This window comes from Chiloscyllium plagiosum, unplaced genomic scaffold (assembly GCF_037043375.1).
Source record: "Chiloscyllium plagiosum isolate Xiang-an unplaced genomic scaffold, Cpla_swu_hap1 HiC_scaffold_2, whole genome shotgun sequence".
Lineage (NCBI taxonomy): Eukaryota > Metazoa > Chordata > Chondrichthyes > Orectolobiformes > Hemiscylliidae > Chiloscyllium > Chiloscyllium plagiosum.
The window spans coordinates 61312225-61335483 of record NW_028270140.1 but is presented as its reverse complement, the minus strand read 5'-3'; the positions used below and the strand labels follow the sequence as shown (position 1 = coordinate 61335483).

General features: G+C 42.5%; 1 protein-coding gene across 16 annotated transcripts in view; it reads right to left on the bottom strand.

Moving 5' to 3' along the window:
- Positions 1 to 23259, bottom strand: part of LOC122561800 (guanine nucleotide-binding protein G(I)/G(S)/G(O) subunit gamma-7) — a 314848-nt gene that overhangs the window by 253405 nt on the left and 38184 nt on the right. For 6 of the 16 annotated variants that reach the window (XR_015760407.1, XM_087997143.1, XM_087997128.1 and 3 more), the window contains one exon: positions 8778 to 8809. The exons of 9 other annotated variants lie outside the window; for them this stretch is intronic. The gene's annotated coding sequence lies outside the window, so the exon portion shown is untranslated. Of the gene's footprint in view, positions 1 to 8777; positions 8810 to 13588; positions 13746 to 23259 lie in introns of all 16 variants that reach the window. One more of the 16 variants, XR_015760410.1, reaches the window with a different exon arrangement.

Genomic DNA, 23259 nt, shown 5'->3' with positions numbered 1-23259 from the left:
ATCCTTTGGGGCCTTGGATGGAGGAGGCGGGTGAGATGTGGGCGCAGGTTTTACACGTCTTGTAGTGGCAAGGGAAACTGTCGGATGTGGAGGGTGGGTTGGTGGGGCCTACTGAGGGAGACACAGAGGGAATCATCGCTGCGGAACACAGATAGGGGTAGGGACGGAAATATGTCTCTGGTGGTGGGGTCTGATTTAGTAGCATAAACGTTGGAGGATAGTGCGCTATATCTGGATATTAGTGGGTTGGAAGATGAGGATCAGGGGGATTCCATCCTTATTGTGGTTGGAGGTGTGGGGTTCAAAGGCAGAGGTGCAATAAGTGGAGGAGATGCGCTGGAGGACATTGCGGTCCTGGAAATAGGAGGAAGTCATCTGGAGTGGAATTGCACTCCTGAGAGTAGTTATGGCAGCGATGGAGGAATTGAGAGTAAGGGATCGCATATTTATTGGAGGTGGGGTTGGAGGAGGAGGGTTTGAGTTATATGTTCACATTGAATCGGTCGACGGAGAGGTCCAGGAAGGGGATAGAGGTGTCTGAGATGGTCCAGGTGAACTTAAGGTCAGGTTAAAGTTGTTAGTGAAGTTGATGAACTGTTCAACTTCCTTGTGGAAGCACGAGGTGGCACCAATACAGTCATCAATGTAGCTGAGGAAGAGGTAGGGGATAGTGCTGGTGTAATTGTGAAAGATGGACTGTTCCACATATCCTACGAAGAGGCAGGCACACCTGGGATCCATGTGAGCGCCCATGGCTGCCCTTTGGTCTGAAGGAAGTAGAAGTTGTTGAAGGTTAGGACCAGTGTCGGCGGAGGGGTACCTGTTGGTTTGGCAGGAGAGGGGGAAATGGAGGATTTGGAGACTTTCGCCATGGCGGATGGATGTATACAGGGACTGGATGCCCATGGTGAAGAGGAGGCTTTGGGGTCCAGGGAAACGAACGTAATGAAGAAGGTGGAGGGCGAGTGGTGTCGCAAATGTATATGGGAGGTCCTGGACCAAGGCAGACCAACATTTTGCGGTGACACGGTGGCTCAGTGGTTAGCACTGCTGCCTCTCAGCGCCATGGACCCAGGTTCAATTCCTGCCTCGGGCAACTGTCTGCGTGGTTTGCACATTCTCCCCGTGTCTGCATGGGTTTCCTCCGGGTGCTCCAGTTTCCTCCCACAGTCCAAAGATGTGCAGGTTAGGTGAATTGGCCATGCTAAATTGCCCATGCTAAATTGCCCATAGCGTTAGGTGCATTAGTCAGCAGTAAACGTAGGGGAATGGGTCTGGGTGGGTTGCTCTTCGGAGGGTCGGTGTGGACTTGTTGGGCCGAAGGGCCTGTTTCCATACTGTAGGGGATCTAATCTAATCTAGGATAGCGTTAAAATTTGAGGAGATAAGTTCGGTGGGGCAGGGGCAGGCAGAGTCAATAGATCGACCGGGGAAGTCAGGTTTATGGATTTTGGATAAGAGGTAGAACCCATCGGGGTGGGGCTGCGGAACTATGAGGTTCAAGGCAGTTGCAGTACTCTGAGGTTCGAGGCTGTGGTTGAGAAATCCCCTCAGATGGTAAGGTTGTGGACGGTCTGGGAGATAGTGGTTTGGTGATGGGAGGTGAGGTCGTGGTTGAGGGGGTGGTAGGAGGATGTGTCCATGGGGTTGGTGCCTGGCTTCAGAGATGTAGAGGTTGGTGCGCCAAACTACCACTGCACCTCCCTTGTCCGCTGGTTTAATAATGAGTTTGGTGTTGGAGCAGAGGGTGTGGAGTGCTGTACTTTGCGAGGGTGAGAGATTGGAGTGGATGAGAAGGATAGACAGGTTGAGGCAGTCAATGTCACAGCAGCAGTTGGAGGTGAAGAGGTCGAGGGCAGCTAAGAAACCAGGATGGGGTGTCCAAGAGGATAGAAAATGTTTGTGTCAGGAAGAGGGATCCTTGGAGATTGGCTGGGAGTCACAATTGAGGACTAAATCGGTGCGACCTTGTGCTTCCACGAGGAGGTTTAATAGTTCATCACTAACACTTCCACACAGACCTTAAGTTCACCGGGACCATCTTGGATACCTTCCTTCCCTTCTTGGACCTCTCCATCACCATCTCCAGCGACTGACTCAACACAGACATCTACTTGAAACCCACTGACTCCCACAGCTACCTGGACTACTCCTCCTCCCACTCATCTCCCCCATCTGTAAAAATTCGAACACTTATTCCCAATTCCTCGGGCTTCACTGTCTCTGCTCCCTGGAGGAGAAATTCCATTCCAGAACATCTCACATGGGCTCCTATTTCCAGGACTGGAATTTCCCCTCCCATGTGATCAGCATTACTCTCCAGCACATCTGGAGGGCAACCTTCTCTATCCCTTACATCTTCGCAACCAGGATAAACCCCACCCTGGTCCTCACCTTCCACCGCATTAATATCCAGATACAGCGCATTATCCTCTGCCATTTCTACCACCTTCAATCAGACCCCACCACCACAGACATAGTTCCCTCCCTATCCTTTTCAGCATTCCACAGAGATGATTCCCTCTGTGTCACCCCCGTTTTGTCCATGCCACCCACCAACCCACCCTCCACATGCAGCACCTTCCCTTGTTGCCACAAGAGGTGTAAAACCTGCAACCACATGCTTCCACACCCTTCCTCCACCTCTGTCCAAGGCCCCAGAGGATCTTTTCACATCCGGTACGTTTTCCAGCACATCCATCCACCTCATCCAGTGTGTCTGTTGCTCTCGATGTGGTCTTCTCTACATTCGGGAGACAGAACGCCAACTCACGGTGTGTTTCAGGGAACATCTCTGGGACACACACACCCTACAAACCCACTGCCCTATGGCCAACCAATTCAACTCCCCTTCCCATTCCACCAAGTACATGCAAACCCTGAGCATCCACCACCGCAAAATCCAAGCCACGTGGTGACTGGAGGAAGAATGCCTCTTCTTCTGCCTTGGGACCCTTCATCCACACGGGATAAATGTCAACTTCACTAGTTTACAAATCTCCCCTCCATCCACCTCATCCCAGATCCAACCTTCCAACTCGGAATCGCCCTCTTGAACTGTCCTACCTGTCCATCTTCGTTCTCACCTATCTGCTCCATCTTCCCTACCAACCTATCTCAATCACCCCCTACCTGCATCCACCTATCACCTTCCCAGCTACCTTCCCCACAGCCCAACCCCAACCATCCTATTTATTTCTCATCCCCCTTCCTCCCACATTCATGATGAAGGGCTTATATGCAAAACATTGACTCTCCTGCTCCTCAGATGCTGCCTGACCTGCCGTGTTTTTCCAGCGCCACACGCTTTGACTCTGACTCTCCAGCATCTGCAGTCCTCACTTTCTCCTCGCAGCTGACAGAGGCAGGCCACCACTTCACTTCATCAGTGCCCGGCCAGCAAAATCTCTCCTACTTTCCATTGCTGATAGCCAGACAATTTTAAAGTGGTAAAATTTAGATCATAACAACAGATTGACTTCTAAACAGACTAGTGAACTTTACACAACACTATGCACTCGCACAAGAGTTGGGTCAAGGGGGGCATTTTCAGAATCATTACCTGTAACTAATATAGTGTCACAGGGATCAGACCTAGGGTCACAACTATCCGACGTTCAAAGTGAATGTATGATTATCAAGTTTGTAGATGATATGAAGATAGGTAGAAATAATGATGTTGCCACAAGAAGGACATAGACAGGGAAAAAACTTGGCAGATGGAAAATAACATGAGATGATGGCAGGAGGAATAGAAGAGCTGAATATTATTTAAAGGGGGAAAAGACTGAACCTCCCTGAATCACCAAAAAAGGTAGCATCGAGCTTAACCAGTAATAGGAAAAACAAATGTAATCTTGGCCTTTATTTCAAAGGGAATGGAGTATACAAAATAAGGAGGTATTACTAAAACCATACACAGCATTTATTGGACCACACCTGGAATACTGTGATCAGTTTAGTCTCCTTATCCAAGGAAAGATATAATGCTAGTGGAGGCAGTCCAGAGAAGGTTGATTAAGTTGACATGGAAATTAAGGGCTTTTTTTAAAAATGAGGACAGGTTGAGTTAGCCAGGCTTGTAGTCATCATAATTTAGAAAAATGAGAGGAGGCCTTATTAAAATATATTATCTTAGGGGTCTTGATAGGACAGATGCAGAGTAGCTGTTTCCTATTCTGGGAGAACCTCAGAACTGGGGCATATCTTGTAAGGAGTTGCACATTTAAGACAGAGATGAAGAGAATATTTTTCTCTCTCAGAGAGGTGAATCTGTACAACTCTTTACTGCAAAGGGCTGTTGAGGCTGAGTGATTAAATATATTGTTGAAACTTTATTGCTGGAACAGCACAGCAGGTCAGGCAGCATCCAGGGAACAGGAGATTCGACGTTTCGGGCACAGGCCCTGATTAAATATATTCAAAACTGAGATAGATTTTTCATCAGTAACAGAATCAAAGCTTAGGAAAAGGCAGGAAAGTGGAATTGAGGGTTATCAGATCTTACAAGGTGAGGTTTTAAAACATACTTCCCTGAATTTTCAGGCAGAAGAAACGTTCTTCTCAACTCATCTCCAAAGAATTATGGCATCCAATGCTCCAGCAATTTAACACCCCTGACTCTGACAAACTTTTAGCCACAATTCGTTGGACAAGCTACCTCTTAATCGCTGCAGCTCATCTGCCTCAAATGACACTCAACATTCGGGATGCCTCAAATTTCATCGTTCGAACACCAGAAATCAACCCAATGTGTAAGTTCTTGATCTTGGAATCATCTGTAAACATGATTTATTGCCAATTATACAAAGAGGCATAAGTATATATGTGCCACTGCTAACCATTTTGGAATTCAGCATCTGGAGAACTCATTCTAATGAGTTATGGTCATTAAAGAACTTGCATGCATATACAGTCTTTCAAAACTGTTATCCCAATGTGATTTACAACCAATGAAGCACTGTTATAGTTATAAAGATGTACAGCACAAAAACAGACCCTTTGGTCCAACTCATCCATGCTCGCCAGATATCCTAAATTAATCTAGTCCTGTTTGCCAACACTTGGCTCATATCCCTCTAAACCCTTCCTATTTATACACCCATCCAGATGCCTTTTAAATGTTGTAATTCTACCAGTCTCAACAGCTTCCTCTGGCAGCTTATTCCATACACACACCACCCTTTGTGTGAAAAGGTTGCCCCTTAGGTCCCTTTTAGATCTTTCCCCTCTCACCCTAAAACTATGCCCTCTAGTTCTGGTCTCTGCCAACTCAGGGAAAAGACCCTCTCTATTTACCCAATCCATGCCCCTCATGATTTTATAAACCTGTATAAGGTCACCCCTCAGCCTCCGATGCTCCAGGGACAATAGCTCCAGCCTATTCAGCCTCTCCCCAGAGTTCAAACCCTCCAACCCTGGCAATATTCTTGTAAATCTTTTCTGAACCTTTTCAAGTTTCATAACATCCTTCCTATAGGAGGGAGACCAGAATTGCACACAACATTCCAAAAGTTGCCTAACCAATTTCCTGTATAACCGCACATGACCTCTCAACTCCTATACTCAATCTATGGGTAGGCAATTTGCATGTGGCAAGATGCAACATAAAACAAAGTTAAATAGTTACAGGCTCCTTCATTGATTTTGGCTGGAGAATAATATTGACCAAGACAGCAGGAAAACTCGAGATCTTTGAACACTGCATTGTAATTTTTATATGCACCTGACAGAAAAGACAAGACCTCAGTTTAATGTCACACCGAAACAACCATGTCCCTGAGCATGTAGTACTCCATACTGCAAGCTTGGATTGTATGTACAAAGAGCTGGAGTGAGGTTTGAATACTCAACCTTCCAATTCAAAGGCGTACATGTTACAACTCTGTCAAGTCTGATCCCTGTAATGGATTAATACACAGACACTTTCTTGTGAGAACAGCTGCAGAAAAAAAAAAGATTTGCAATAGAAATCTACCAATTTGAATAGAGCTCCTGTTAAATTTTATAACTACTAGATTTGTGACACTTTTCATAAGAATAATTTCATCAATATCACTTAATACCTTCAAATACATTTTTGATAATATGCCAGTGAGAAACAGCAGCATAAAAATGTGAGGTAACCGCTGATTGTTCCCTCAAATGTGCCATAGAAGTAGCACCCTGCCTTAATAATTAAATGCCAGCCATCAAATAAAATGTGACATAATAAAATGTTACTATTTCATGACCTTGATAAACAAAATTGCAGTTTGAAGACCATTCTCCTATTGTCAGATACTAGCGGTTAAAAATACAAATAAAAATAAAACACTGCAGTTGCTGGAAATCTGAAACAAACATATAGAGTGCTGGAGAAACTCAGCAGGGCTGGCGACATTTGTGGAGAGAGAAACAAAGTTAATGTCCAGTAAGCCTCTTCTTCAAAAAATAAACACATCCACTGTACTCACCTTGACTAAAAATTCAATTGATCTCAATTGCACATGAGATCTAAAATTAAGTTTTATTGATATCTTACTTAGTTTGCAGTGTGTAGCACATGGATGGCTTCAGCAGCAGATGAGCTGAGGTAAGGGAGGAGTCAGACAAGATTATAGTAATGAAAATAAGCAGTCTAAGTGATAGCAGGAAGCTCATCTCAGAACTAAGTATGACAACAAAGATGCAAACATTTTGAATCAATCTCAGATAACTGCCGAGATCAGGGATGGAGATGGTAGCTACAAAATTTGTAGCAGAGACTGAATACAATAACTTCGGTATTTACAACATTCAACCAGAGGAAATTTCCCTTCATCCAGTTCTGGATGTCAGATAAGCAATCTGATAAATCAGAGAGAGTGGAAAAGTTGAGTGGTATGCTCATACAGCAAGAGGAAAGGCAGCAAATTGACGATGCTACTAGACTAGTGATCCAGGACTTGGATAAATGTTCCAGGGAGACAAGTTTCAATCACACCATGATAAACTGGGAAACTTAATAACATCAATTAACAAACCTGGAATAAATTGCCAGATCAATTGATGATTATAAATTACTGAATCGTTGTAAAAACAGCATTGTGACATCTGCCACTTGCAAATTCTTCTGCAAATCATTCTGACTTAGAACTGTATAGTTATTCCTTCACTGTCGCTGGTTTAAATTCCTGAAGCTCATACTCAAACAGAACTGTGGGGGCACACATAACCCAGTCTCCGACATTTCAAAAAGGTGGCTGAGTTGGACCTTCCAAGGGCAATTGTGGATGAACAATGTCAGCAACATTCAAATCTGTGTACATGTGAAACTAAAATTGTGCTTGAATTACGTAGCTGAACAGGAGCATTTACATGTGAAGTAGAAGGGGACTAAAGTTAGATCCATGGACATCAAAAGAATTAAGGGTGCAACAGCAAGAAGAAAAGCCTTGCCAGTTATAAATACCAATGGAATAATATGACAATTACTGCTGGACTACAATGGAGAGACACTGGAAAAGAATGATGTAGTCAACCATCTCGAAAACCTCTGACAAGATGGGCTGAAGGGGTTCTTCTGTACTATATAATTCTAAGATGAGAAGGATGTTGAGTAATAGTTGATCATTATCGGATAGACAAAGGATGACAAATGTGATGTTGATGACAGCTATGCTGTGAAGGATAGATAACTGATTGGTGTTAATATCAAGAATGAAAATCTTATGCCAACAGAAAATTTAGAAGGCATGATTGAAACCTTGAGCCAAAAGACAGTTTTGAAATTGTTGGTTAAAGGAAAACCGAGTCAAAGAAAATAAGTCTAAGAAAGCTGGGCTCAGGCATCACAAAGCTTAACGAATGATGATTTATTGTCACTTGTACTGTAGAATGAGCAAAACAATAAAATACAATGGAAAGCTGCAACTGGCAAGAGAATCCACTGCCATTTTGAATAGTTTAAGAATAAAAAGAATAAAAACAATAACAATGAAAGAAACTCCATCTTTGTTCTGCCAGCTTCACCATCGGTCCTGAGCCAGTTCGCCAACAACAGCTGTGCCGCCATCCCTCCGCCACCTGCGCCAGACCCACTGTCAGAGTCACCCTCTTCAAGGACTATGTATTTGTCACAGGACTACCTATAGGCCACCGATGCTAGGCCCTGTGATGGACCTACATTTGCACCACAACCCAGAACCAGCGATTTGCCAATAACCAGGAGTGAAAATGTGTTGCTGGAAAAGCACAGCAGGTCAGGCAGCATCCAAGGAACAGGAGAATCGACATTTAGGGCATAAGCCCTTCTTCAGGAATGAATTCCTGAATGCATTCCTGAATCAATTCAGGAATGCATTCCTGAAGAAGGGCTTATGCCCAAACGTCGATTCTCCTGTTCCTTGGATGCTGCCTGGCCTGCTGCGCTTTTCCAGCAACACATTTTCAGCTCTGATCTCCAACATCTGCAGTCCTCACTTTCTCCTCAATAACCAGGAGTCCTTATTTCAGGCCTCCGCACATTCATGGTTTCACAGCTGCTGCCGCCTCAGTGTCGCATGGAGTCCCCACTCTAAGCATAGTCCACACTGCCGATGCCTCGACAACAGCTGAAGTCCCCACTCCAGGTGTACTACAACCAAACTACAGCCAGGTCAGGCTGCCACCTTGCCAAGAGTCCCATTCGGGCCGCTCTCCTCCTTGATGTCACCTTCTCCGCTGTTGCTGACAGGAAGAAGGTGAAGAAAAGAAAGAAGGCAAAAAGGAGAGAAAATAAAAAGGAGAGGAGGTACAGAAGCCTGAATGTTGCCTACCTTGCCAGCACTGCCATCTTGAATCTGTCACACTATTAGAGAGGAGAAGGGACAAACAATATAAGTTTCCTGTAAGTCTCTTAGAATCATAAAATCACTACAGTGCAGAAAGAGGCCATTTGACCTTTCGAGTGTATACGGACCTTCCAAAAAGCATCCCACCCAGAACCAGCCCATCACCCTATCCCTATCCCATACTCTCATTTATGTCATGCTTCCATAGCTCTTTATATACAGCTTTACCGATTGTAACGCTGCATTTTTTTTATTTTTCAGAATTGAATTTAGTTAAAACTCCTAGGTATCTTCCAATTGTCATTCTCAGTTATTTCAACACATTCATGGAATAATACTGTCATTTTTTTTAACCTGAGAAAAAGGTATCATGCAGCTCTAGAGCATTGAAACTGTACATGCAAAAGACAATGATTATTGCAATTTTTCTACTTGCCTTCCAGCAAGGGTGGGAATTCCCTACTCAGGTTTGTGCCATACAATACTAGCATTTCAATCTTCAGGTAAATTTCTTTCTAATATCAGGAACTTTCTCCCTCAAAGCAATACAAATGACAAGCATGCTTTACTTTGTAATAGGAGTGTAGAATGCAAAGAATGTGGGAAAGCCTTAGCAACTTAATTCAAAAGGTGATGCAAAGATCTTCCACTGCAAATTCTGGTAAGACAATTCTGAAACTTTGCAGTTGTGTAGTATACCAGTGTAGTGGAGGTGATATTTTCATCACTGTCTAGAATAATTTTGATAGACCAGTTGAAATTTAGGTAAAAACAATGACTGCAGATGCTGGAAACCAGAGTTTAGATTAGAGTGGTGCTGGAAAAGCACAGCAGTTCAGGCAGCATCCGAGGAGCAGTAGGTTTTACTGGCATTGACTGTGCAGAGTTTTTCCAAGTTATAGTGTTTGTTAGATATTAAATGTAGTATTTTATAACATTACATTAAGCAGATAACTTAGAATTGTATGATCTGAAACATTAATTAACTACTTAAAGAGAAACTGGACAGTAACACAACTGTTCAATTTTATGTATAACAGCAGCTTGGAACAATGGTAAGGACCCCAGGACCAATCAGCTCTAAAAAAGATATTTTAAGAAAATACCTTACATCAACAAAAGAGATAAACTGCCTCCTTTGGCTTCAGTCAATATGATAGAAATAGGTAAAACCAAGGACTGCAGACGCTGGAAACCAGAGTCTAGATTAGAGTGGTGCTGGAAAAGCACAGCAGGTCGGGCAGCATCCGATAGGAATACCCACTCTGAGTTCTATTAAATCAGGGAAGGCATAGACACAGGCAATAGAAATTCCCATATAAAAAGGAAAACATTTCAGTCAGAAGTGTAACCTCGACCGACAGCTCAACTGGATATTTCAGTGTTGGGGGGGGATGTGGGGGAAGAGACAGAGAGTGCTCTCTTTCTCTTACGCTATACGGCAGTCATAGACATCAAACTGGAGTATGTAATCAGCTGCTTCTAGCAGCAGAACTAGTTTAGAGATAGCTAGCTTGCAAATACAATTTCATATAGAACAGCAACGTTGGTGTTCTAATTGATTTCAACTGAGTGTGCTGTAGTGTACTAATTTCTCTATTTTGTTAGTGTATAATTAGGCCTCATTTAACCAATGATTTTCAGCATGCTCTCCTTGAAGGTCAGCACATGTAATGGAAAATGCAAATTGCGATAGCCAGTACATCCAACAAAGCGATGCTATAATTCCTAAATTATAGCATTAACTAAGCAGTAAATGTGCAGTCTCAATTGTGTGACTATGCAGTAACCCAAAAGTCTTCAACAAGCTACACATAAGTGAGCCCCTTTAAACTATTGTACATTTACAGATACTCAACTGAAAAGGACTGTGGATTTAAATTATTCACGCACTCCAAAACAAATGAAGGATATGTTGAATGCAAAATCCTTATAAAGGAGGAGCCATTTCTATGAAACCTGAGAATATCTGGTAAAGAACTGTAAAATTTCAGCAGGAATTTTACTTAAAACATTCGGAGCTGAAACAGAGAAAATATTTCTATTCACATTTCATAATAGAAACAACACAAACCTCCAAGCTACGCACCATCCTTACTTGGAACAATATCACCATTCTTTTACTATCACTGGGTCAACCTCTTGGAACTTCTTTCCAAACAACATTGTGGGTATTATCTACATCCCAAGGACTGCAGCAGTTGAAGAAGACAGCTTACCACCATCTTCTCCAGAGCAATTAAGGATGGCCCAGCCAGTGATGTCCACATCCCATGGAAATTTCATTTAATTTCTGGACTAATTTTTGGTTATTTCTTGCTATTAAAATAATCAGTGAAAACTTAATAGTTTTTCTCTAAATTTAACCAGGTCAGTCTCCACTTCTTTTTTTCCATTTCTCTTTCTTTCAATTAATAACATGAGTTTAGCATTTTTGAATCACGAATAACAACTAGTATTAATCATCATTACCTGCACAAAGTACATTTCACATCTTCACTGTGCCACTTCCGACAGATTACTGTGAAAGACTGATGGGAACTACCTTACTCTTTAAAGAACAATACCTTTTAAGTGGGTGACACGCTGCACATTACAAAATTCATACAAAGATATGCAGTCTAATAATTAAACATTTAAAAAGAACTGGATAGAACTTATAAAGAAATAAGTATAGAATCATGATCATTCCTTTCCTTTTTAAGAGGAACAAAATTATCTTTAACATAACTGCTGTCAATTTGAGGTAATTTTCTTCTTAACATTGCTTTTAAATTTCTTGAAAATGTCCTATAGCAGTGGTTCATATTAATTTGTCTCACTACCATACAAATTAAATTGAAACAGTAGTTAATGTCGAATTGTGTCCATGGGGAATTAGAAATTACAACGTGGCCCAGTATTTTCTACATAACCTTTAATTGCTCCTGCGTAGGTTTAATAACACATTACAATCAAACACCTGGCAAGCTCTCAAACTGAGCAAATTCCTGTCTGGGTGCTCTTAATCAGTAAAGTGAATCTCAGTAACAATGGATGTGACACAAGGTGAACCTGACCTCCTCGTCAAATCCAATTAAGAAACAAACAGAATTGCTACGATATTTTCCAGAACAACAAAACTAATTGAAAACACAATGAAAGATAAGTAAATGTTTCTTTTTTTGACAATGCTTATAGCTATCAAAAAGCATCAATAAAGAACAGTATTCCGCACACTCGGACTTCAAATATCCTCAGTGCTTGCTCTTAATAATAGGTTTTGACAAAAGTGTAGTTATTTTTCATTTACATCTTTAATACAGTTTCCAGTCTGAAGAGAATAAGAGCAGAGAACCAGTGTGCATGGGGCTGCAAGTCTATCTTTAACATTTCCAGCACCATCCGCACCAGTAATAAGCAGCCAAACCTCACCATGTCTACATCCAGATCAGTAGTAATAAACCACATAAGGATAGATCACTAGACATAGACAGAAAGGAAATGTTGGAAAAAGGTGATGTGGATGACTTGCTTGTCCTTTTGCAGCATTTGAGCAAGTTATAATATGTGATTAGCACAAGGAATGCAGTTTATGATTTTAGCTGGTGTCAATGAACCACTTTGATTCCACAAGTTCAGAAGGTAGACTGGAGTGGCTATTACAAGTAAAATAAGAAGATGAGCCAAAATAATGGATAAAGACAGAGGTTTTGCAGACACAGTGACTATAGTAGATTTTAATGAGGAAATGGATTACGCCAGAGTAAACCATTGATAATCAGAGATTCATAGGATCCCTATAGTGTGGAAACAGGCCATCTAGCCCAACAAGTCCACATTGACCCTCCGAAGAATATCCCATTCGGACCCATTCCCCTTTAGAGACCGCAATTTCCCTTCCCACGTGGTTAAAGATACCCTCCAACGCATCTCGTCCACATCCTGCACCTCCGCCCTCAGACCCTACCCCTCCGACCGTAACAAGGACAGAACGCCCCTGGTGCTCACCTTCCACCCTACCAACCTTCGCATAAACCAAATCATCCGCCAACATTTCCGCCAACTCCAAACGGACCCCACCACCAGGGATATATTTCCCTCCCCATCCCTTTCCACCTTCCGCAAAGACCGTTCCCTCCGTGACAACCTGGTCAGGTCCACGCCCCCCAACAACCCACCCTCCCATCCTGGCACCTTCCCCTGCCACCGCAGGAGTTGCAAAACCTGCGCCCACACCTCTTCCCTTACCTCCATCCAAGGCCCTAAAGGAGCCTTGCACATCCATCAAAGGTTTACCTGCACATCCACCAATATCATTTATTGTATCCGTTGCTCCTGATGCAGTCTCCCCTACATTGGGGAGACTGGACGCCTCCTCGCAGAGCGCTTTAGGGAACATCTCCTGGACACCCGCACCAATCAACCACACCGCCCTGTGGCCCAACATTCCAGCTCCCCCTCCCATTCTGCCGAAGACATGGAGGTCCTGGGTCTCCTTCACCGCCACTCCCTCACCACCCGACGCCTGGAGGAAGAACGCCTCATCTTCCATCTCGGAACACTTCAACCCCAGAGCATCAATGTGGACTTCAACAGTTTCCTCATTTCCCCTTCCCCCACCTCAACCCAGTTCCAAACTTCCAGCTCAGCACTGTCCCCATGACTTGTCCTACCTGCCTATCTTCTTTTCCACCTATCCACTCCACCCTGACCTATCCTTCATCCCCTCCCCCACTCACCTATTGTACGCTATGCTACTTTCTCCCCACTCCCACCCTCCTCTCATTTATCTCTCCACCCTTCAGGGACTCTACCTGTATTCCTGATTAAGGGCTTTTGCCCAAAACGTCGACTTTACTGCTCCTTGGATGCTGCCTGAACTGCTGTGCTTTTCCAGCACCTCTAATCCAGAATCTGGTTTCCAGCATCTGCAGTCATTGTTTTTACCCATGCAATGGCATGGAGTCAGATCTAAAATTAGCAAGAGACAGAGGAGAGATCAGTGACTGAGGGCATGAAATACTTGATGAGTGATAGACAATATCAATCTTAAAACAAAAATAATCAATTAGTTCTTTATCCTTGGTGTTTGGGGTGAGGATGGAGGGGTGTAAGGAAAGGAGGGGAAAAAAGCAAAGGTATCCTTGCACTGACAGGAAATGACTGTTGTAGATCAAAATGTTGTGAACTCCATGCATCAGCTCACATGGATTACCATAGCCGAAGTCAGTTGTAGACTACGACAAATTATGCTGCCAGGTGTCTACAGTAAGACTGGGAATATTAATGGGATCCAGGTTAATTAAGTGTTTCAGATTTGAAACTCAGAATTTTTTTTAAAAGAACAAAACCATTATTCCACTATTAGGGATAGAGTTAATGGATTCAGACAAGTATATTCCCAAAGGCTCTTTTTTACATGTAGGTCTATTTCATGGAGAGCTCGCTGGCTACTTTGCTGTAAAAAGCATCACCAGAGTGATCTGGCACATTTCTTAAAGATGTAACTAAACAATGCTCTTGACTGTCACTGATATTCTTTCCTTCTCCAGACTGGATACTGAAACACCACAGAAGCGCTTCACAGGAGGCTCCCAAGCACTGAGGATGTCACCTAGACAGGGGACGAAACGTCTGCAACACAAATTCCCAGCTCAGCGAACAGAACCACAACAACGAGCACCCGAGCTTCAAATCTTCTCACAAACTTTAAACTGGATACGGAGACTAACTACAGTTGCCCACCACTACTGCAGCTATGATCAGATAACTCAGTATAAGCAAAGGATCAACTGTGAAATATACCTGCCGTGTGTGTCTCAGATTGACAACAGCTCATTTTCCTAATAACTCAAACAACAAAAGACCCATGTTAATGATATTGGGCACAAGTTGGAACTGCCAACTCCCGTTAGGTGTGCTCCTGGAGGATTCATCACATGATCTCCTACTTACAACAGCCCTGCCTTTCTCAAACAGCCTACCTTCCCATCACTAATATCTTGTAACTAATACATAAATATTAACAGAAACTAAATAAAACATTGAATTTAAAAAAAAAACTATGACATTTCTGTTGAACAGCAGTGTTCAGGTGACTAATGTTTAGGTTCTGGAAATGGAGGGCAATCCTGGAGGGTTGGCAACTTTAGCTGGAGATAATGAAAATTTTGAAACTTAGATGTAAAGCGCAATGGTCTATTTCCAAAGTTGGAATTAGAAATTTTTATGAACCATTCACAGGAAAAGAGTTGAAAAAATGATCAACAAGCTAATCAGCATTCAAACATTGATTTAACATAATAATTTTTCATCAATTAGGCCAGCTAAACGTGGGAGCAACTTGGGTAGTGTATCTTGCATAAAACACTGATCTACTAGGCAGAATTCAAAGAACTACAATTAATACTGCAGAATTTAGAAATCCAATACATGAAGAAAGACTTGTAAAAGTGAACTTTTCACTTCATAGAAAATTCCAGAAAGGATATAACTTTTAAATGTGTTGAAAAACATAACTTATATTGGTCATTAGACATGCATGTACAAAATTATTTAAAGAAAATATTGACTTTTTTCTATTCCATTGCATAACAGATACATAGCGCAGATGTTTGCCTCAACTCCATGCCATTCAGATCATTTTTAAGAAGAAATGGTTTTCCTAAATAAAGACTTAGTTAAACCATATAACTATCAGCCAGTAAGCATACTACCAATTAAGGACATCTTGACTTTAGATTAGTCACACTTGGGACAATATATTTTGTCATAATAAAAAAAAGTAAACGACTCAACTGATAAAATATCTACACTTCTACGTTTAAACTTTCATTAGTAGTTATGAATGGAAGGAGATTTAATCAATCTATTTTGTCTCGGATTTAAAAATAGCGTAACTCAGTTTAACATTGGTAGCACAATTGCTTCAGAGGCAGAAAGAGGTTGATTCAAGTCTCATTCTAGTGCGGCATCAAAAGTGGCATACTTCCAATGAGATAAAAAATATATTTCAAAAAGAAGCAGGGTGGTTCTCTCCATTGATCTGGCCAATATTTATCCCTTAATTAACATCACAAAACCAGAATATTCCATTATTTGTTTACATTCTGTCGTTCTGAGAGTTTTCTGTGCACAAATTGGCTGTCACATCTTTTACATCACAACAGTGAATATTCTGCAAAGTATTTTTGGTTATAACAGATGGTGCAGAAATGTAATTCTTTCGTTCTTTCAAAACAAACCATCAGGTTTGATGTTTATATTGTTTTCCTTTTCCTCTGTCTAATTCTAGTAGCTTCACAATTACTATGTTAAGAGTCAAGAGGTCATTAATATAAATTCTACTATTGCCAACTGTGATATCAACTCAATAGATCTGGCCATTTGAAAGGGATCATGAAAACTATGGGATTGTCAAAAGAACCCGATGGTTCACAAATGTTCTTCCAGCAAAACTGGCCACCCTACCTAGTCAGGCCTACATCTGTCAATGGGCTGAGTGGCAGATGGAGTTTGATTTGGACAAATGCAAGTTATTGCAAAATAAACAATGGTAGGACTTATATAATTAGAAGTAGGGCCTTGGATAGTATTGTAGAACAGCTAGACCTAAAGTTTCAGGTACATAATTCTTTGAAGTTTGCATCACATGTAGAAAGAAGAAAGTGAAGCACAGGAGGTTGAGGCGTGATCTTATGGAGGTTTATAAAATCCTGATGGGTCTAGATAAGGTGAATGGTGAAGGGCTTATGCCCAAAACATCGATTCTCCTGATCCTCGGATGCCGCCTGACCTGCTGTGCTTTTCCAGCCCCACTCTTTCCGTCACACGTCGACAGGGTGATTAAGAAGGCATTTAGCACACTTGCCTTCATTGCTCAGACCTTTGAGTACAGGAGTTGAGAATGTCATGTTTAGGTTGCACAGAACATTAGTGAGGCCTCTTCTGGAGCACTGCGAGCAGTTCTGGTTGCCCTGTTATAGAAAGGATATCATTAACTTGGAGAGAGTTCAGAAAAGATTTTGCAGGATGCGGCACGGTGGCACAGTGGTTAGCACTGCTGCCTCACAGCGCCTGAGACCCGGGTTCAATTCCCGCCTCAGGTGACTGACTGTGTGGAGTTTGCACGTTCTCCCTGTGTCTGCGTGGGTTTCCTCCGGGTGCTCCGGTTTCCTCCCACAGTCCAAAGATGTGCAGGGTCAGGTGAATTGGCCATACTAAATTGCCCGTAGTGTTAGGTAAGGGGTAAATGTAGGGGTATGGGTGGGTTTCGCTTTGGCGGGTCGGTGTGGACTTGTTGGGCCGAAGGGCCTGTTTCCACACTGTAATGTAATGTAATCTAAAAAAAAATGTAAATGTAATGATGTTGCTGGAAATGTAGAATTTGAGTTACAAGGAGAGGCTGGGACAATTTCATTGGAGCATAGAAGACTGAGAGGTGATCTTATAGATAAGGTGAATGACAGGTGCCTTTTTCCTAATGAGGGGCATTTCAAGACTAGGGGGCATATTTTTAAGGTGAGAGATGAAAGATCTAAAAGAAGACATGAGAGACAACGTTTTTACATAGTGAATGGTTCATGCGTGGAATCAACTTCCAGAGGAAATGGTGGATGCAGGTACAGTTACAACTTTTAAAAGACATGTGGATAAGGACATGAATAAGAAATGTTTGGAGAGATATGGGCCAACCATAGGCAGGTGGGACTAATTTAGTTTGCGATTATGGTTGGCCCGAAGGGTCTCTTTCCATGCTATAACTTCAGTCCCACATAACTCCATATTGACTACTACTATATTCGGGGTATCTGAATGGGCAATAAACATTCCCTGGCCAGTACTGCACAGATCTTTGAAGCATTTTATTTTTAAAGCTTTTGCTTTCATTTTTAATCTATTTTGAGCTTGCACTAAAGACTACTGATTAAGCAATCACCTGTCAAAGCCTATTATTCTTGGGGTATTCTCAGTCATATCACCCACCTTTATAAAATCTTAAGTTTCTTCCCAGATACAACAACTTCAAATTTTGATGAATTTACCCAAGAGTTCAAACATTGTGACAGAAGTTAGCAGGGATGTAAATACTTGGTGTAGTAAAAGGCACAACAATTAAGATGGCTGAACTCTAATATTCTACTCCAGAACACCCAGATGGCCTCCTACTTCAAGGACTGCAATTTCCCCTCCCACGTGGTCAACAGTACCCTCCAACACATCTCCTCCAGTTTCCACGCCTCTGCCCTTGAACCCCACCCTTCAACCGCATCAAGGACAGAACCCCCATGGTCCTCACCTTCCACCCCACCAGATACAACGCATCATCCTTCACCATTTCTGCCACCTACAGTCAGATGACATCATCCGAGAAAGATTTCCCTCCCCACCCCTTTCAGCATTCCACAGAGACCATTCCCTCCGTGACTCTCTCATCAGGTCCACACTCCCCCACCAAACCACCCTCCATGCCCAGCACCTTCCCTTGCCAATGCAAGAGGTGTAAAACCTATGCCCACACCTCCCCCTCACCTCCATCCAAGGTCCCAAAGGATCCTTCCACATCCAGCAGATATTTTCCTTCACCTCCAAACACCTCATCTAATGTGTCTGAGGCTCTCGACGTGGTCTCCCCTTCACTGGGGAGACAGGACGCCAACTTGCAAAATGTTTCACAGAACAACTCCAGGATGCACGCACGCACTAAAACAACCCAACCACCCTGTGGCCGATCACTTCCCACTCCCCCTTCCACTCTGCCAAGGACATGCGAGTCCTGGGCCTCCTCTGCCAAATCCCAGCCACCCGTCAACTGGAGGAAGAACGCCTCGCCTTCTGCCTTAGGACACTCCAACCACACAGAATCAACGTCAATTTCACCAGTTTCCTTATCTCCCCTCCCCCCACCTTATCCCAGATCCAATCCTCCAACTCAGCACCACCCACTTGAACTGTCCTACTTGTCCAGCTTCCTTCCCACCTATCCATTCCACCCTCCACTCCGACATATCACCATCAGCCCCCCCCCACCCCATCTACCTATTACACTCTCAGCTACCTTCTCCCCAGCCCCAGCCCCAGCCCCCCTCCCATTTATCTCTCAGCCCCCACATTCCTGTTGAAAAGCTTATGCTCAAAACGTTGATTCTCCTGCTCCTTGCATGCTGCCTGACCGGCTGTGCTTTCCAGCACCACAGGTTTTGACCCTGAACTCTAATATTAGTCTGCACTGATATGACAAAATCAGGGTTGAGTCCTTTTTTATTTTAAAGACTTCAATGCTTTATTTTCTGACGCATAATTAAAATCTCACAGTTTAATTTGTCACTTATGCTGCATTACAGAGATACTTACGTGAATTTCTTTTGCTTCATGAAACTCCATGCAATGCTCTTGATGGGTCAGATGGGTTTTTTTAATATCACATTCGACAAAAGTTTAGAGATGAATCATCATAACGTTTCCTCAGATGCCATCATCTTAGCTCATGAAGAGCACCATCAACAAAATTTCTTATTATAAACAGCAGCATACACAAGTCAGCTCTGAATGATAAAACATTCCCCATATCCCCCACCCCGAGGACAATACCTGTTGGACAGTGGGGTCACACAAACTAATTTCAGGCACAATTTTACAGATTGTATAGATGGGGTTTTATCAATCAAGAAAACCCAAATGTTCTTTAGCTTCTTTGTTTACAGTTATGATTACTTTGATTCTCAACTTGGAGAAAGTGAGAATGCTCAAAACATCGACTCTCCTGCTCCTCTGATGCTGCCTGACCTGCTGTGCGTTTCCAGTGCCACACTTTTCGACCTTGATTCTCAACTTGGTAACTACACATGCTATAACATGGACATTACAGGGCTGGGAAATGCACGAGAATGTTAATCCTCCTGCCATGACTATATGAAATACTGTAAAGGGGCAGTACAGTGGCTCAGTGGTTAGCACTGCTGCTTTGCAGCACCAAGGACCCAAGTGTGATTACAGCCTTGGGTGACTGTCTATGTGGAGTTTACATTTTCTCCCTGTGTCTACGTGGGTTTCTGTCTAGTGCTGCAGTTATCTGCTACAATTCAAAGATGTGCCGGCTGGGTAGATTGACCATGCTAAATTATCTGTAGTGTCCAGGGATATTACAGGCTAGATGGATTAGACATAGTAAATACAGGGTTACAGGGATAGGGTGAGATGCTCTTCGGAGGGTCAGTGCATACTCAATGGACCGAAAAGCTCTTTCCACACTGTAGGGATTCTATGATTCTAAATGCACATTACTGATATGGGATCATATTGATTGATGTCTGATAAAGGCTCTTTGATCTAGCAGGAAACTGTTGCTTTCATAGTTTCATAGTAATAGATGCAGGAGTAGGCCATTTGGCCCATCAAGCCTGCTCTGCTATTCATTAAGATCATGGCTGATCTATCCATCATCTCAGCTCCTCCTACCTGCATTATCCCCAGAACCCTTAAATTCTCCTACCAGGCAAAAACCCATTCAACTGTGTCTTGAATATATTTAATGAAGCTGCCGCTACTGTTTCTTTGGATAGAGAATTCCATAGATTCACTACTCTCTGGGAAAACACATTCCTCATCTCTGTCCTAAATCTACTCTCCCTCATCTGGAGGCCATGTACCCTTGTTCTAGTCTCACCCACCAGCGGAAACAACTTGCCTGCCTCTATCTTATCTATCCGTATCATAATTTTCTATGTTTTTATAAGATCCTCTCTCATTCTTCTAAATTCTAGCGAGTACAGTTCCAGACGGCTCAACCTCTTCTCACTGGATAGCCTCCTGATCTCCAGAATCAACCTGGTGAACCACCTCTGCACCGCCTCCAAAGCCAGTATATCCTTCCTCAAGTAAGGAGAATAGTACTGCACACAATAGTCCAGGTGTGACCTCACCAACACCTTGTATAATTGCAGCAGAACCTCCCTGCTCTTAAATTCAATCCCTCTAGCAATGAAAGCCAATTTTGTTTGCTTTCTTGATTACCTGTTGCACCTGCAAATCACCTTTTAGGGATTCATGTACAAGCACTCCTAAGTCCCTCTGTAAAACAACGTGTTGCAATCTTTCACTATTTGTATAATACTCTGACCTACTATTTTTACTTCCAAAGTTGATAAAATCACATTTACCAACATTGTACTCTATCTGCCAGACCCGTGCCCACTCACTTAACCTATCTAAATCTCTCTACAGACCCTCTACATCATCTGCACAGTTTGCCTTTCCACTCAATTTAGTGTCATCAGCAAACTTGGATGCATTACACTCGGTCTCCTCTTCCAAATCATTGATATGTATCATGAACAGTTATGGGCCCAACATCGACCCATGAGGCACCCCACTCACCACTGATCCTCCAACCAGAGAAGCACCCATTTATCCCAACTGTCTGCTTTCTATTGGTTAACCAGTCATCTATCCAGGTTAGTATATTACCCACAACTCCATGCATACTTATCTTATGGAATAGTCTTTTTGTGGCACCTTATCGAAATCCAAGTTGACAACATCCACCTGCTCCCCTCCATCCACCGTGCTTATTACATCCTCAAAGAACTCCATAAGTTTATCAAACACGACCTTCTCTTCCTGAATCCATGCTACATCTACCTGATGGAATCCTTTCCATCCACATGTCTCAACTATTTCTTCTTCAATGATAGCCTCCAGCATTTTCCCAATTACAGATGTTAAGCTAACTAGCCTATAGTTATCTGCCTTTTACCTACAACCTTTTTAAAACAGCAGTGTGACATTCGCTGTCTTCCAGTCCACCGGAGTCCAGTGAATTTTGGTAAAATTTGGTTTGGAATCATACATAATATTTGTTTTCCATATCCAGGTTCTACATTGGACCAATCCAAGATGCTGAATAATTAAGTATGTTCTATCCTACTTACAATTATAAAAATAGACATTGATGATTGAACAAAAACAGAGGGCAGGATTTATTATTTCCTGATCCAGGCCTGAGCAAAAATGGGAAAACGTGGAAAGAATGAAAACATTTTGATTCTTGACATGGAAGAAAACCTTTTGCAATTTTCCCTTCGGGCCTTAACTATTGACTTCAAAATGTTATCACTGAGCAACAGCTACCCAATTCCCATATATTTACATCTCATTAAAACCCCAACTCAGCTTATTTGAACGCTGTATCTAATTCTCCTCTCCTTTCCTAAGGAATCAGATAGTGCAAATACCTAAAATGCACGTCAGAGTGGCTATGACCAGAAAATATAGATGGTGACTGACTTAAACTGAACTAATCCTGTTTTAGTAACATGAAAATTTGACGTGTTTTAAAGAATAAGTCCCACATAATTGTCTACTTTTCTGAGAAAGCTGTAATGACCTTGAATTCAAAGGAAAGAAAGCAGGAAAAAACAAAAAGGAATAAAAAATAAACAATAACAGAAAAAAAAAATGTTAAACCAAGATTAGTGATACAAACTCTTGTACTGTCTGAATGCTTGTCTTGGTCATCATCCAACTATGTCTTCAGCACAAAGTCCCTGAATGCTCTGTGGACAATATCCTTCTTGACCTTCACACTTAATATCAGCATCAGCAAACCATTAGTTGCATCATGTCATCATACCTGCTCTGAGACAAACTCCCACACCACTTCATCCCTCAAAAGCTTTACTCTGGAGCCCAGGGCCACCAACATCTTGCATGCTTCTGCCAAGTTGCTTTCTGCGCAGGGATGCACATCACTTCATACATCTAAAGAGGTTTCAGATTATGGCAAGAGGTTTCAGATTATGGCGCTTAGCTTGCTTTCTTCAGTGCTCACTCACCTTGCATTGACTTGGAGCCTGCCAGCCTCCATATACTTCACATTGTTTTCTTAGCGCACACTCACTAACTTTAGAACTGTCTTAAAGCTGTCAGACTCTGTATTGGTCAGAGGGTCTTCAGCACTCAGGTACATGCTGCCAGTCTCTCTGTGGGTCACATTGCTTGCTTAGTGCAAAGGACTTCAGCACTCAGTTAAAGGCTGCCAGCTTTTTAGCATAGAAGGAAATGTACTTACAGTGGAGAACACTTGACAGTCAAGAGGGGAGACAAGTCATGTATGACAGAGTGCCATGTCAGTGTTACACATGAAGCATGGAGCAGTTTACATGGCAAACACACTACATGTACTTCAAGCAAATGGCTGTGTGTGAAAGATAAAGGAAACAGTGCTTAATGCCTGAATGAAACTTACGGTCAGTGAGGGGTATCAAGAGCTCATTCTATAACAATCCAGGGGCAGGTCATTCTCAGTTCTGAAACTCAAGTACAAACAGTCCAAAGATTGCAGTAGATTAGTCAGATTGCTGTGAAACCATCAGTCTGGGTTTGGGCTGGGGGAAGAGGGGATTTTTCCTTCAACGACACAAAGGGAGGAAATAAATGTGGTGGAAGTGGATGGAAAATCTGCTAAAAGTGATGCACAAGCAGAAGT